The 12864-nt window shown below is 37.7% G+C and overlaps 1 long non-coding RNA gene across 1 annotated transcript; it reads right to left on the bottom strand.

The window, feature by feature from the left end:
• Positions 1 to 8875: 8875 nt before the first annotated feature.
• LOC141281071 (uncharacterized) lies at positions 8876 to 12653 on the bottom strand. The gene is made up of 3 exons (XR_012335493.1): positions 12290 to 12653; positions 12027 to 12086; positions 8876 to 9937 (listed from the first exon to the last, which is right to left on the bottom strand). It is a non-coding gene; the product is annotated as an uncharacterized lncRNA (long non-coding RNA).
• Between the last annotated feature and the right edge of the window lie 211 nt (positions 12654 to 12864).

Here is a 12864-nt window from a genome sequence, read left to right as displayed (position 1 = left end):
CATCAATGGAATTTCATGCCTAATCACTTTTAATGGTTCCTAGATATGATTATTTATCACAAGGTGTAAAGTGGCTCGTCACACATTCGTGAAGACAAGAGTGTACCAAAAATCTGTGATTCAACTGAAGTCACACTGGACTAGAAATGCCTCCTAAACATTATCCCCTGTGTGGTGCCTTTGGAGTGCCTCAAGAAGCCGGCACAATAGTCATAATGGTAATATACTGGATAATGTACTGTACTGCAGTCAGAGCTTGAAGCAGGACTCAAAAACAGAAAGAATGCTTTTTCAATTCAACAAAACAAGATGTTATTACCCATGTTTCAGCATATCAAAAATCTGAGTTCATACTGTAAAACAAACATGAATTCCATGGTTTAACAAATGCGACAAACAAGGTATGAACAAGAAACAACAAATTTTATGCATTGAGACAACCAGTCAGTAGGCAGTGTTACCACCTCTGACACTGATCACAGCCTCACATCGCCTGTGCATGCTTGAGATGAGGTTTTGGATATTCTGTTGAGGGATGGCTTGCCATTCCTCCAGCAACGCTGTTCGCAACTCCACACGGGTTCCTGGAGGGACCTGGCGTGCTTGCACTCTTGACTGTAACTGCTCCCAAATGTGTTCAATTGGGTTCATGTCGGGTGATCGGGCTGGCCACTCCATTCTTGAGATGCCCTCCTCCTCCAAGAACTCCGTCACAAGCCTTGCTCGATGTGGGCGGGTGTTGTCATCCATAAGCACGAAATCTGGCCACATTGCACCAGCATATGGTCGCACAACTGGTCTCAGGATTTCATCCCTATATCTTTGGCCAGTCAGGCTGCCATTTTCTATGATGACAAGCTCTGTCCTTCCACCCATGGAGATTCCTCCCCAAACCATGACTGATGACCCACCAAAACTGTCATGCTGTACTACATTTTGTGGCAAATTCCTCAATATCTATGTTAGGCTTTCCAGCTGCTTGCTTAGCGTATTTATCTGCTGACTCATTTCCTACAACTCCTATATGAGCTGGTACCCATACAAGAGTTACATCAATTCCTGACCTTACCAGATTGTTTGCCACTTTAATAATATCATATACAATATCCTGCCTTGAGTTTGACTGAAACGTTTTGACACTGATTAATGCTGAACTGGAATCTGAAGCAATTATTGCCTTCCTAGGCCTATTGACATCCACCCAAATCAAAGCTAGCCACACAGCAATCAACTCTGCTGTGTAAACGGCTAAATCATCACTGATTCTTTTACCCACTTCAATTTTTAATTTAGGGATAACATAAGCAACCCCCATTCTTGTATCCGTCCGTTTAGATGCATCTGTATATATATAATTAAATCCTCCCTATACCTCTCCATTAAATAGTTCTGCACCCTGTATTTGTCTATGTCATTTTCTTGCTTTTCTTCTAATAGTCCCAAATCAATGGACATCTCTTTAAAAACCCATGGTGGATTAACTGGTAACGCTACAGTAGGACTTATTTTTAACTCATTAATCCTCATTTCATTTACTTTATCATTGATGACCCAACCAAAACTTCTGACTTGAGCGTTTCCACGCTCTTGACATTGCTTCAGCACTGATTGACTCATATGATTTCCATTATGACCTCTCAAGTTTGCCCAATACACAAGGGCTAGCTGATCTCTTCTAAGGTGAAGAGGCATTTCTCCCATCTCCACCTGGACAGCTGTCACTGGCGTGGTTTTGACAGCACCACAGCATAATCTCAATGCCTGGTTTTGTATCACATCCAACTTGTTCAGCCATGTTTTGGCTGCAGATCCATATATTATGCAACCATAGTCAAATATAGACCTGATCAAACCTGTATAAATTGTTCTTAAAGCATGTCTACTTGCTCCCCACTCCACTCCGCACAAACACCTCATTACATTTATTACTTTTTTGCACTTATCAATTATTTTTTGAATATGCACTGCCCATGTCAATCTTTGATCAAACCATATGCCCAAGTATTTAAAGGAATCAACCCTTTCTAACTCATTAGCAGAAAGTTTCACTTTTATTTCCTTGGCCAGTTTCTTTCTTGAAAAAACCATTATTTTGGTTTTATCAATTGAGATCCTAAAACCCCATCTAATTGCCCATTTATCCACTACATCAACTGCTTGCTGAATCTTATTCTTCACAAATTCCACATTCCTCCCTCTTTTCCATAATGTACCATCATCTGCAAACAATGCTACATCTACAAAATTCTCTACTTCCTTAAAAATGTCATTAATCATGATGGAGAACAATAGAGGACTGATAATACTCCCTTGCGGAATACCATTTTCTACCTGACACCGCTCACTTGTCACCCCATTTATCCTTACCATTATTGTTCTCCCTGACAGAAATTCCTTAATCCATGTAAACACTCTTCCCTTGATTCCCATATGGTTTAACTTAATCAAAAGGCCTTCCTTCCACATCATGTCGTACGCTTTCTCAATATCACAAAAGACAGCCACCACTGACTCCTTGTTCACTTGAGCTTTTCTTATGGCATCCTCCAAACACACTAAAGGATCCATAGTACCTCTACCTCTTCTAAAACCACTCTGATAGTTTTGTATCAATCCTTTAGTCTCAACTATATATATAAGTCTGTCATTTATTATTCTTTCCATTGTTTTCCCCAATTGAGACGTAAGTGCTATTGGCCTGTAGTTGTTAGGAATCTTAGGGTCTTTTCCAGGCTTTTTAATAGGGATAATTATAGATTCTTTCCATGCTCTTGGAATATTTCCCTCTGTCCATACCTTATTGTAAAGACATAACAATATTTCCTTTCCTTTATCAGTTAGGTTCTCCAACATAGCATAACAAATCCCATCCCCCCCTGGTGAAGATTTACCTAACTTTCTTAGTGCAATTTTTAGTTCAGTTAATGTGAATAATTCATTCAACACCCCTCCTGTCACATCTTCATTCTCAGAATCATGTTCATATTTTTCCATTGTTTCTGCTCTTGCTCTTTTTTCCCGTTGACTCAGATTATCATTACTATGTACCTTACTTAATACCTTTGCCATTATCTCTGCTTTGCCAATGTTACTAGTGATTACATTCTGACCATCATTCATCACAGGATATCCATACTCTTTTCCACTCCCTTTCATTTTCTTTATCATTCCCCAAACTCTCTTTACTGGAGTAGTCCTTCCTATAGAGTCACAGAACCTTCTCCAGCAACTATTCTTAGCCTCCCTTATAGTTTTCCTTACGGTTGCTTGAGATTTCTTAAACTTGATTAAATTCTGGAAATTATGTGTTCTTTTCAAACTTCTAAAAGCTTTGTTCCTCTCTTTAATTGCTGTTTTACATTCATTAGACCACCATGGTACTATTTTATTTAAATTCTTGGATTTGGATTTAGGAATGGCCAAACTTGCAGCACTGATTATGCCAGCACTAATATCCATGCACAAATGTTCAATATCTCTGTACACATCTATTGCTGACAGCATCTCATCACTAATCTCTCTAAATTTTTCCCAATCTGCTTTCTCTAATATCCATCTCTCATTTTTGACTTCATGTTCAACTGCAGCCTCCATTCCTACTTGAATTATAATAGGGAAATGGTCACTACCTACAGCATTGTCCTTTAATACCTCCCATTCACACTTATCTGCTAATGACATAGTAGCTAATGAGAGATCTATTGCTGATTCTGTTCCCCTAACAACATCAATTCTAGTTCCTGATCCATCATTCAGACAAACTAACTCTTCCTCATCCATAAATTCTAACATACATCCCCATTGACATCATTCCTTCCCCCCCACAATGTACTATGTGCATTAAAATCGCCACACCATATCACTCTCCCCTTTGTATCCTTCCCAATATCTGCCAATTGGCTTAATTCTAATTGCCTACATGGATTATAGAAATTTATTATCTCTATACTACCTTCATTTGAACAAACTTCTATTATAATGTACTCTAGATCAGTCCCTCTTTTAATTTCTCTATATTGAATGCCTTTTTGTATGAAGGTTATGACTCCCCCACCTTTACCAGCTTCTCTATCTCTCCTTATTGAGGTATATCCTTTAATAACAAAATCCAATTTAGGAATCAACCAACTTTCCTGTATACAAATAACATTAGGTTTTATACACATCTCATCAACATATTTTTTAAATTCCTGCCCATTCGCTATTAAGCTCCTCGCATTCCATTGCAATATAATCAAAACCATTATGCAGTCCCACCCCATGTCTGAGATTGTTGTGTTTCATCATTAAGAATGTCTCTCACTCTTTCCCAAGGCATTCCCTTTGCATCCAGAAATTTCTCGGCTGACTTGACAATTATTTTAATTCTTTCTGTTCTACTACTGGTCTGTGCTGAACAATTGATTATTTCAGCCATGAAGAGCACAAAATCACCTTTACTCACAATTAATGTATCTTCTTGTAATTTTTTACATTTTACACAGTCCCTTACATCTTTAGTCCCATCCTTTATTGTTTCCCTCATCACACCTCTTGGGACTTTCTTAGTTGCCTCTGCATATGAAACACCTTGGACTGCTTTAATTCGCTGTACCTCTTGCATTCTTTTGTTAGCCTCACAACCCCCATATGCTGCGCTATGTTCTCCTCCACAATTACAGCATTTTAGTTTTGCCCCCTCTTCACACTTTCCATATTCATGTTCGCCACTACATTTACTGCACCTTTGTTTGCCCTTACATATCGCCGCTACATGCCCATACCGTTGGCATTTAAAACACCGCAGTGGAGGCGGAACATAGACCTTGACATCATAGCTCATATAACCAATAAAAACTTTCCCTGGGAGTTTGTCTTCCTCAAAAGTTAACATTATTGATAAACTGTCACAAATATTTCCATTCCTTCTTGTTTTAAGTCATTTTGCTTCCCTAACTTTAACATTGCTAATTCCTTCTTTCACTGAATCCACTGACTCACTTAGAGGAATCCCTGATATTACACCCCTAACAATGTTTTTATCATATGCCATTGAACACTTCACTCGCTGTCCATTCAGTTTATTCATCTTTATTGCTTTCTGTTGTTGTTTCTCATTTTTACATATTACCAGTAAAGAACCATTCCTCAACTTTTTAGCGCTCCTTACCTCCCCAATTTCTTTATGCAGAGATTTAGTTAGTTGGATTGGACTCCAGTCGTCAAAAGTAGTCCCCTCCTGCAGTAGTTTGATAAATACCTTGATCTCAACTTCACTCCTTTTCACCGTTTTTATTCCTTTTCCAATGTCACTATATTATCTGATTCGTCTCTATCTTTATTTTTCCGTTTTCTCTGTACTACTTTCCATTCTTCCAAACTCCCGCGTCCAACATCCATCTCCCCATCCTCACTTCCTGATCCGTCACTTCCTAACTCCTGACCATTCACAGTCCAGTTGTTGCCAACCGCCTTAAGCGCCTGAAGTTCCCGATCCACCATGCGATCCACAGACAAACGTCCTCCCGCGTTCCCTTCCGCCATTGCCTCCTACCATCGACCGAATCCTGCAATCTCACTAAACGTGGCATTTTCAATGCTTTCTGACCTCAAGTGAAGCTAACAGAGCCTTAAATAATCACCAGTTCCCAATTACAGACACCTGTGACAGGTCAATTGGTACCTAATGACAAACAATCATGTCTGGAGAATATAAAAAGCTGTGAAGGATGACATTTCATTAATGACAACATTGACTAATAACAAACTTACATGTTATGCATGAATTGTGAAGAAACACATTTTGGTTTTAAGACAACTCTTAAAAAATGTTTTGATCCACTTCAAATGTTGACTAGTGTGTGTATATATATATATATTTATTTATTTATAATTATATTATTCTCATGCCCACTCTCCCAATAAAAAACAAAACACGAAAGCAGTAGTTTGCCTCGTTCATATCGGTCGTTCACGGTAAAAATACTATAATGCATGACAACAATGAAAAAAAAAAAAAAAAAAAATCAGTTGGAAAGGAAATACTACTTTCCTAACTTAGACATAACTGGATTGGAAATAAGCTGATAAACTGTGTTGCGAGGAAGGAGGGACAACAGTTCGTTTTTACAACAGTGTGTTTGAAAGCATTTAATTCCATACACTAGGGGGAGCTCGTAGAGAAATAATACTCAGACTTGCCTGGTTTCCCTTTAAAGACACTTTTGAAAAAAGATGTTGGGAGTGTGTCAAGGGCGCAGGTTGATGTTTTAAGATGCTGTACTTTTTCTTCCAAAATTTTACCATCAACTGCTTCGAAATCAGACATCGTAATTACTTTCTGATGTTGTGGTCTGACTTGTCACCTTTCTGATATTATTGATTTGAGAAGAAGTTAGCAAACTCACTACATTTGCTGTCTGAGAGCATTTCACTTGGAATGTGACTTGGGGGGGGGGGGTTGTTAGTCTCTCTATAGTAGCAAAAAGAGTGTGTGTGTTATTTATGTTGTTGTTTATGTGGCGGGGGGAAATATGCCACCGCCTTGTGAGGGGGAAATTAAACCACTTAACTAAGGAAGACTGAGTGAGCAACGATATCTGAGTACCCCCACCCAATACTTTTTAGTCTTTGTACAATTTACCATAAATTGTATGTAGCGCCTGTTGTGTTGCAATATAAAATGCTCTAGAATTCAGTAAGGCGGCTTCAGGGTCTTAATTTTACACGGCAGCTTCCTGAAGTTTATATGTGCAGTACTATTGGTAAGTATAGTAGGCTACAAAGAAACTCCACCCTTCCTGGATCCAACAGAACAGGTAAGACGCCCTCACTCCTTAGTATAAGGGATATATAAGAAATTAGAATGAACAGAACAATATAAAATCTTAACTAACAAATCTTTTATTTAAACTAAATGAATTGTATTGTTTGTTTGTTTAGTGTTCTCTTTTGTTTCTTTCACAGGAGCAAAGAATCAGTATTAAACTTCACTCATTCAAGGAATAACAAAATAAAATGACAAATAAAAATAAATAAACTTAAATCAACAGATTTGTTTCAATGTCTGTGTAAGACCAATCAAATTGAAATATAAATCTGTGTAAACCTTTTCTCAGAATGAATTCTGATCTCACTGAATACTATATACACAGTAAGCTTAATTCAAACCTTCAAAATAACACAACATAACACAGGGAATTCACTTAAAACCTTGAATTATAGATCACAGATTTCACATGAACAGTAATTCAAAGTAACCCTTTTTTAAATGAAGTCACCGATTATTCAGTCCAATCCACCTTTATGAACGTGTAAATCAGTTAAAAGTTCCAGGAAAAATTGAATTTTAACCCCTTTCCATGTCCATGGGTTCAAAGATGAATAATGCACTTGTGCACAGAAAAAGTCTCTGATTTCCTTGGCAAAAATGTGCACTAATCACAGTTTCACGAATGATAGTTAAACCATCCAACAGTTCACTCACTGAAAACAATGATTTGCTTACCAGTGTTCAGTAGAAAAATAGAAATATGTACATCACCACTCAATTTGTGGACAAGACTCTGAATGACGTCCAGGGATGGCAGGGTAAAGCTTCTTCACTCAATGCTCTTCTGCGACTGTACCCGTGATCATTACAACAACAGCACGATCCACGAGGCTGCAGTACCACGTGCAGGCGACGCATGAGAAGACGAACGATACACAGCCCTGTCTGACGACTCAGAAGGCTTTCCTCAAATAACACTGTGACATCCACTATGTTTTCTGCTCGTTTGAACAAATAAAACAAATACTGTGTAACATACACGAAATAAAACACGGGTAAATACAAATTACACGGCTCGTAGCGTGTTAACTCTTTACAAACTCTCTCTCTCTTCCTCGTGGTCTGACACGATGAAAAACTTGTTGCATCACGTTTAATAACTGAGTAATCAACGCGATTCAAAACTCAAAAACAACATCATACGGTTCTGACGTGTATCACTAGTTTAAAACGTTGTTTACTTTCACTTTTAACGTTATAAACACTAATCACACCAACCGTACACTTCTTCAGCGTGTAGTTGCTTCTTCCAGCTCACTCGCGTAACTCTCCAGAAACACGTAAAACGAACGCACTTTACAGGGGCACAAAATGGCGGCGCCCATGGCAAGTGTCAAAATAAAAGTCTCTCTCAAAACACTTACGTAGGTAAATTCCCAGGTGAAAAAAAATTCTATTAAAAATATACTTTAAAAAAGTGTACTAAGTATATTTTCTAGATTTTGTACTATTTTCGTCAAATCCAAGTATAGTTAAGTGTACTCAATTATGTATTAACTTCAACTTAACACCTATTTGATTACACTTCAAGTGTAAATAGTATGCTAAAATGGAACAACTTTTTTTAAACTTCAAGTGCACTAAAATACACTCCTGAAAATCAAGATTTATGAGTAATTAAGCACACTTACAGTACAATTGCATTGTATTGCAATTTTAATGGAAATACACTTAAAAAGCCATTGCAGCACAAATTATAGTTGTGTTTAAGTACATTTTGTGCATACTGCTATCATATTTATAATTAGTATAAACTATGTTAATTTAGTATGCCTCTGTAATATTTCAAGTGCTCTACAAATGCACTTCCTAACTATTTTTAGTGCTTTTAAAGTGTCCCACTATGACAATAATAATGTTTTTAAAGTGAATTTCAATTATAACCTAAACATCATAGACACGTACTTTCAGTGCAATATTATTATAGTGTATTTTTTATATTTTAAGTATATTTAATTTGTACTTTTATCCCCATTTTGTTATACTTAAGCATGAATATTGCTGTTACACTACAAGTGTATAATATAACAATTCAGTTCAAATGCACACAAACAGATTACAAACTGCATTTCAAAAAAGGATCTTTATTAATGACACAAAAGTAACACACAAAACAGATATTGGCAAAATGGGGAACCTTAAACAGTCGACTTTCTTTGAAATGCCGGGAAGAGAACAATTGCGAACAACTTGTACTATATGGACATCTAGCTCTGATTTGAACTACTGGAGGCCTTGTAACTGGCATTGTTGCTCTTCCTCCGTAGAAGGTCCCGGATCTCTGCCACCTCGATGTTGGGGAATCACTCCCTCACTGCATCTGTAAAACAGGAAAGAGACATTTCAATTTCAATTTTATTTATATAGCGCTTTTCACAATTTGTAGTTGTTTCAAAGCAGCTTTACATTAAAAGAAGCAGGGGAAACAGAAAAATCGACAGACAATATAAGTAGCAAAATACAGCGGCTATGAATAAACTTTACAAGTGAGCAAATTAATAATGTCTCGTATACAAGAGGGTGCTAAGTTAAGCCAATGTTGCTTGACTCCCCGGGGTTAAAAAAAACCCTAGGAGAAAAACCTCAGGGAGGAACAAAAAGTCCTAGGAGGAAAAGATATACACATATATATATATATGGGATGTAAACGGATAAGGAGATTTAACGGGTTCCGTCTAGGGCTGCACGATAAATCGCATGTGTTTGTCAGGCGCATCTCCTCAGTAATGCCGGTTCCTTGATTAGTATTAAATCGCCATCAGCTGTTTTCAGATGGAGCAGCTTTAACTACAGAGCCGTAGTTCCCTGACAAGCTGGGCCATATCGCATACATATCGCAGCCGATACGTCCGCGATAATTAATGCGAAATTGCCCCGATTGTCAGTGAACTACGGCTCTGTGTAGTTAAAGCTGCTACATCTGAAAACAGCTGATGGCGATTTAATACTAATCAAGGAACCGGCATTACTGAGGAGATGCGCCTGACAAACACATGCGACTTATCGTACAGCCCTAGTTCCGTCGGTGGTCAGGCATCGGCTGGGCATCACGTTGAAGGGCAGCCAGTAGATCAGTGGTGTGTTGACCTCCACGGCAGCCAGAACTGGTCTGTTTGTCTCAATGTCCTCGGGTTTGAGGTCGAGACAGGGAGAGAGAAACAAAATCCTATTAGCGTAGGGGCCATTCACATGTAATGCAGTGTCACACAGTGTTGTGTTTTAATATCTGCTCGGTTCCAGACAGGCTAGCTATTGCGGCATTAGTAAATTACCCAGACGAGTTATGTGAATGCTTTGTTCCGTACAAGCTAACTTTTGCGAGATAAGTATAATTTACTAGACAAATTATGTGAATGCTTTGTTAAAGAAAAAAAGTCTTAAAGAATAATTCCGGTATTAAACACTTTGAGTCTCATTTCTGGTTTGTTTTGGATGAACTACAGTGATGGTCACTGAAATTTTGACAATGGGTCGTGTCTTGACTTTTTAACTTGTTTAGAAGCGTCTCTTGACTGCTTCAGAATGGAAGTCAAGGGCCATGCACAAACATGTCATTAAAACAACACTTAACGTTCATTTTCAAAACTGTGCTACTCACAGAGTGGTTTGTGGTGTTCGTTGATGATTAAAAACAAATATATCAGAGCAATGTATGATTTCAATCCGTGTTATTTGCTATAGTGGATCTATTTTTTCAGACACCTCACAACCACGTATATTCTTCCGCTCTATATTTGAGTCTGAAGCGTTAGCACACTCTTGACCACTTGATGGCGACAACCACTTTGCCTAACAAGGATGCTGAACGGAACTTGGTGTCTAGCGTATAGACAGTCACAATCGAGCTCAAATTCAAACCTAAGGCTGGTCACTGAGCCATCAAATATGGGAAAAATTTGTGCCCTACTCCGAGGGCACAGTTGCTCTGCTCATGCTAGCCTTTTGAGAGAAACCGAGCGAAAAAACTACAACCAGATGTAAACAGACCCTTTTCCATTTCCGGCGGCAGAGTGATATATCAGCGAGCAATGAGTCTTCCAAGAGAAGTCAATGGAATTTTACAAAATGCCAAATAAAACACCACAGAAACTGTATTTCGCTACACTACTTGTTTTTAATCATCAACGAACACCAAGAACCACTCGGTGAGTAGCACCCCTTACGAAAATTAACCATGGTTTTACTACAGTTAAGACCAAAAAAACCATGGTTACTGTAGTAAAACCATAGCTACCACAAAATAACAATGGTTTTGACAACCATGGTTTTCAAAAACCATAGTTAAACCATGGTTAGTGTAGTAAAACCATGGTTTTGCTCATAGTAATCAATTGACCAAAAAAACATGGTTACTACACTTTTACCACAATAAAACCATGGTTAATATTCGTAAGGGACAGTTTTGAAAATGAAGGTTAAGTGTTGTTTTAATGACATGTTTGTGCATGACCCTTGACTTCCACTCTGAAGCAGTGAAGAGACGCTTCTAAACGAGTCAAAAAAAGACACGACCCATTGTCAAAATTACAGTGTCCATCACTGTAATTCATCCAAAACAAACCAGAAATAAGACTCAAAGTGTTAAATACCAGAATTATCCTTTAATGGAGCATTTCACCTGTAGAAACATTAATCTTTATTGAAAGTGTCTCATATTTGTAGTGGAAATGTAACATACATTTCGAATTTGGTGCCTATTTGACTAAAAAAGGGGTGTTTGTAGTCTCACCACCTCAACAAAGATATTGGACTTCCTTCTTTCAATGATGCAAAATTATAATTTTTTACATCATTGAAAGAAGGAAGTGCAACACTGAAATCTGTATTTCTCCTGTCTCAGGAAATGATGCATGACCATTCAAAAACATGACTGGGGTTCTAAAGATACAAAGCTTAATACAAATGGGTGAAGTGTCCCTTTAGATTTAAAGTGATTGACTGTGTCTGATTCACAGATACCAGTTGGCAAATCATTTCAGAGCTTAGACACTTTTGATATTCTAGGGAAAATTAAGAGACCAGAATTTTGCGACCGCAGTGTACGTGTTGGATTGTATTCTGATATTAATTCTCTAAGATACGAAGGTGCTGGGCCTTTTAAGGTTTTATTGGTGATTAATAGTATTTTTAATTGTATGCGATATTTGACTGGTAGCCAGCATGACATGGGCATGAATTAAAACAATATTAAATTAAAAGATTAAACTTAACTTACATCATTTTTACACAGAAACCTCTTCAGCGTCAGCAAGGTCGACCACATGGTACATGACCTCTGTAAACACAAACATGGATAGACATCATATTAAAAAAAGAAGACAATCATACAACTTTAAAATATATTTTGACTCCAAGCTTCTTTACAACAACATCTAACGTTAGTTTATCTTAAACTTAAAGTGAAGCTGGCTTGGTTACTAAACAGAATAAAGCTATTAAAACAGGCTTGCAAAATAAGCAGCATCTATCAGAACTTACCTACAGCAATGAGCTTTTAAACAACAGAAATCGTCTAAGGTTATCGTTTAAAATAGCAGAAAGAGCCATTTGCTACAGTTAGCTGAACATCTCCAACACAAGTAATCTTGCCGTTTTATTTTTAAAGTTTTAAACATCGAATTGATTCGTTTATCAGGCATTTTGCATGTTACTTTGCTCACTGAAAAACCGCATGTTCAAGTTCCTAACGTTACTGTGTACAGTGTATAACTTACTCTTAATGTTTCCTGTGTGTGCTTTAAATTAAAACACTTCTCGCATAAAGACAAAAATAATCACAGTGAAGAACAAAATAGGAACAAATATGGAACAGATCTGCGCGATGTAAAGGAATGAAAGTCAAACTTACCCCAGCCGTACTGTTTAGCATGAAAACGAGTCAGTAGCGGTTTGAAAAATGCCGTTGATCCTGATTGGTGGGAATGAATGGGTGGGTGCAGGTGCATTCTGGGAATTTGAGTCTTTTGCCCTGGCGTTGGTACTGCTTTAGCATGCTGCTGTAGATGTATTTTGACTACAATTTCCAAGTTGCATTGGATGTTTTTTTTTTTTTT

Source organism: Paramisgurnus dabryanus, chromosome 19 (genome assembly GCF_030506205.2).
Source record: "Paramisgurnus dabryanus chromosome 19, PD_genome_1.1, whole genome shotgun sequence".
NCBI classification, from domain to species: Eukaryota; Metazoa; Chordata; class Actinopteri; order Cypriniformes; family Cobitidae; genus Paramisgurnus; species Paramisgurnus dabryanus.
This window is presented reverse-complemented; position numbering and strand designations above follow the sequence as displayed.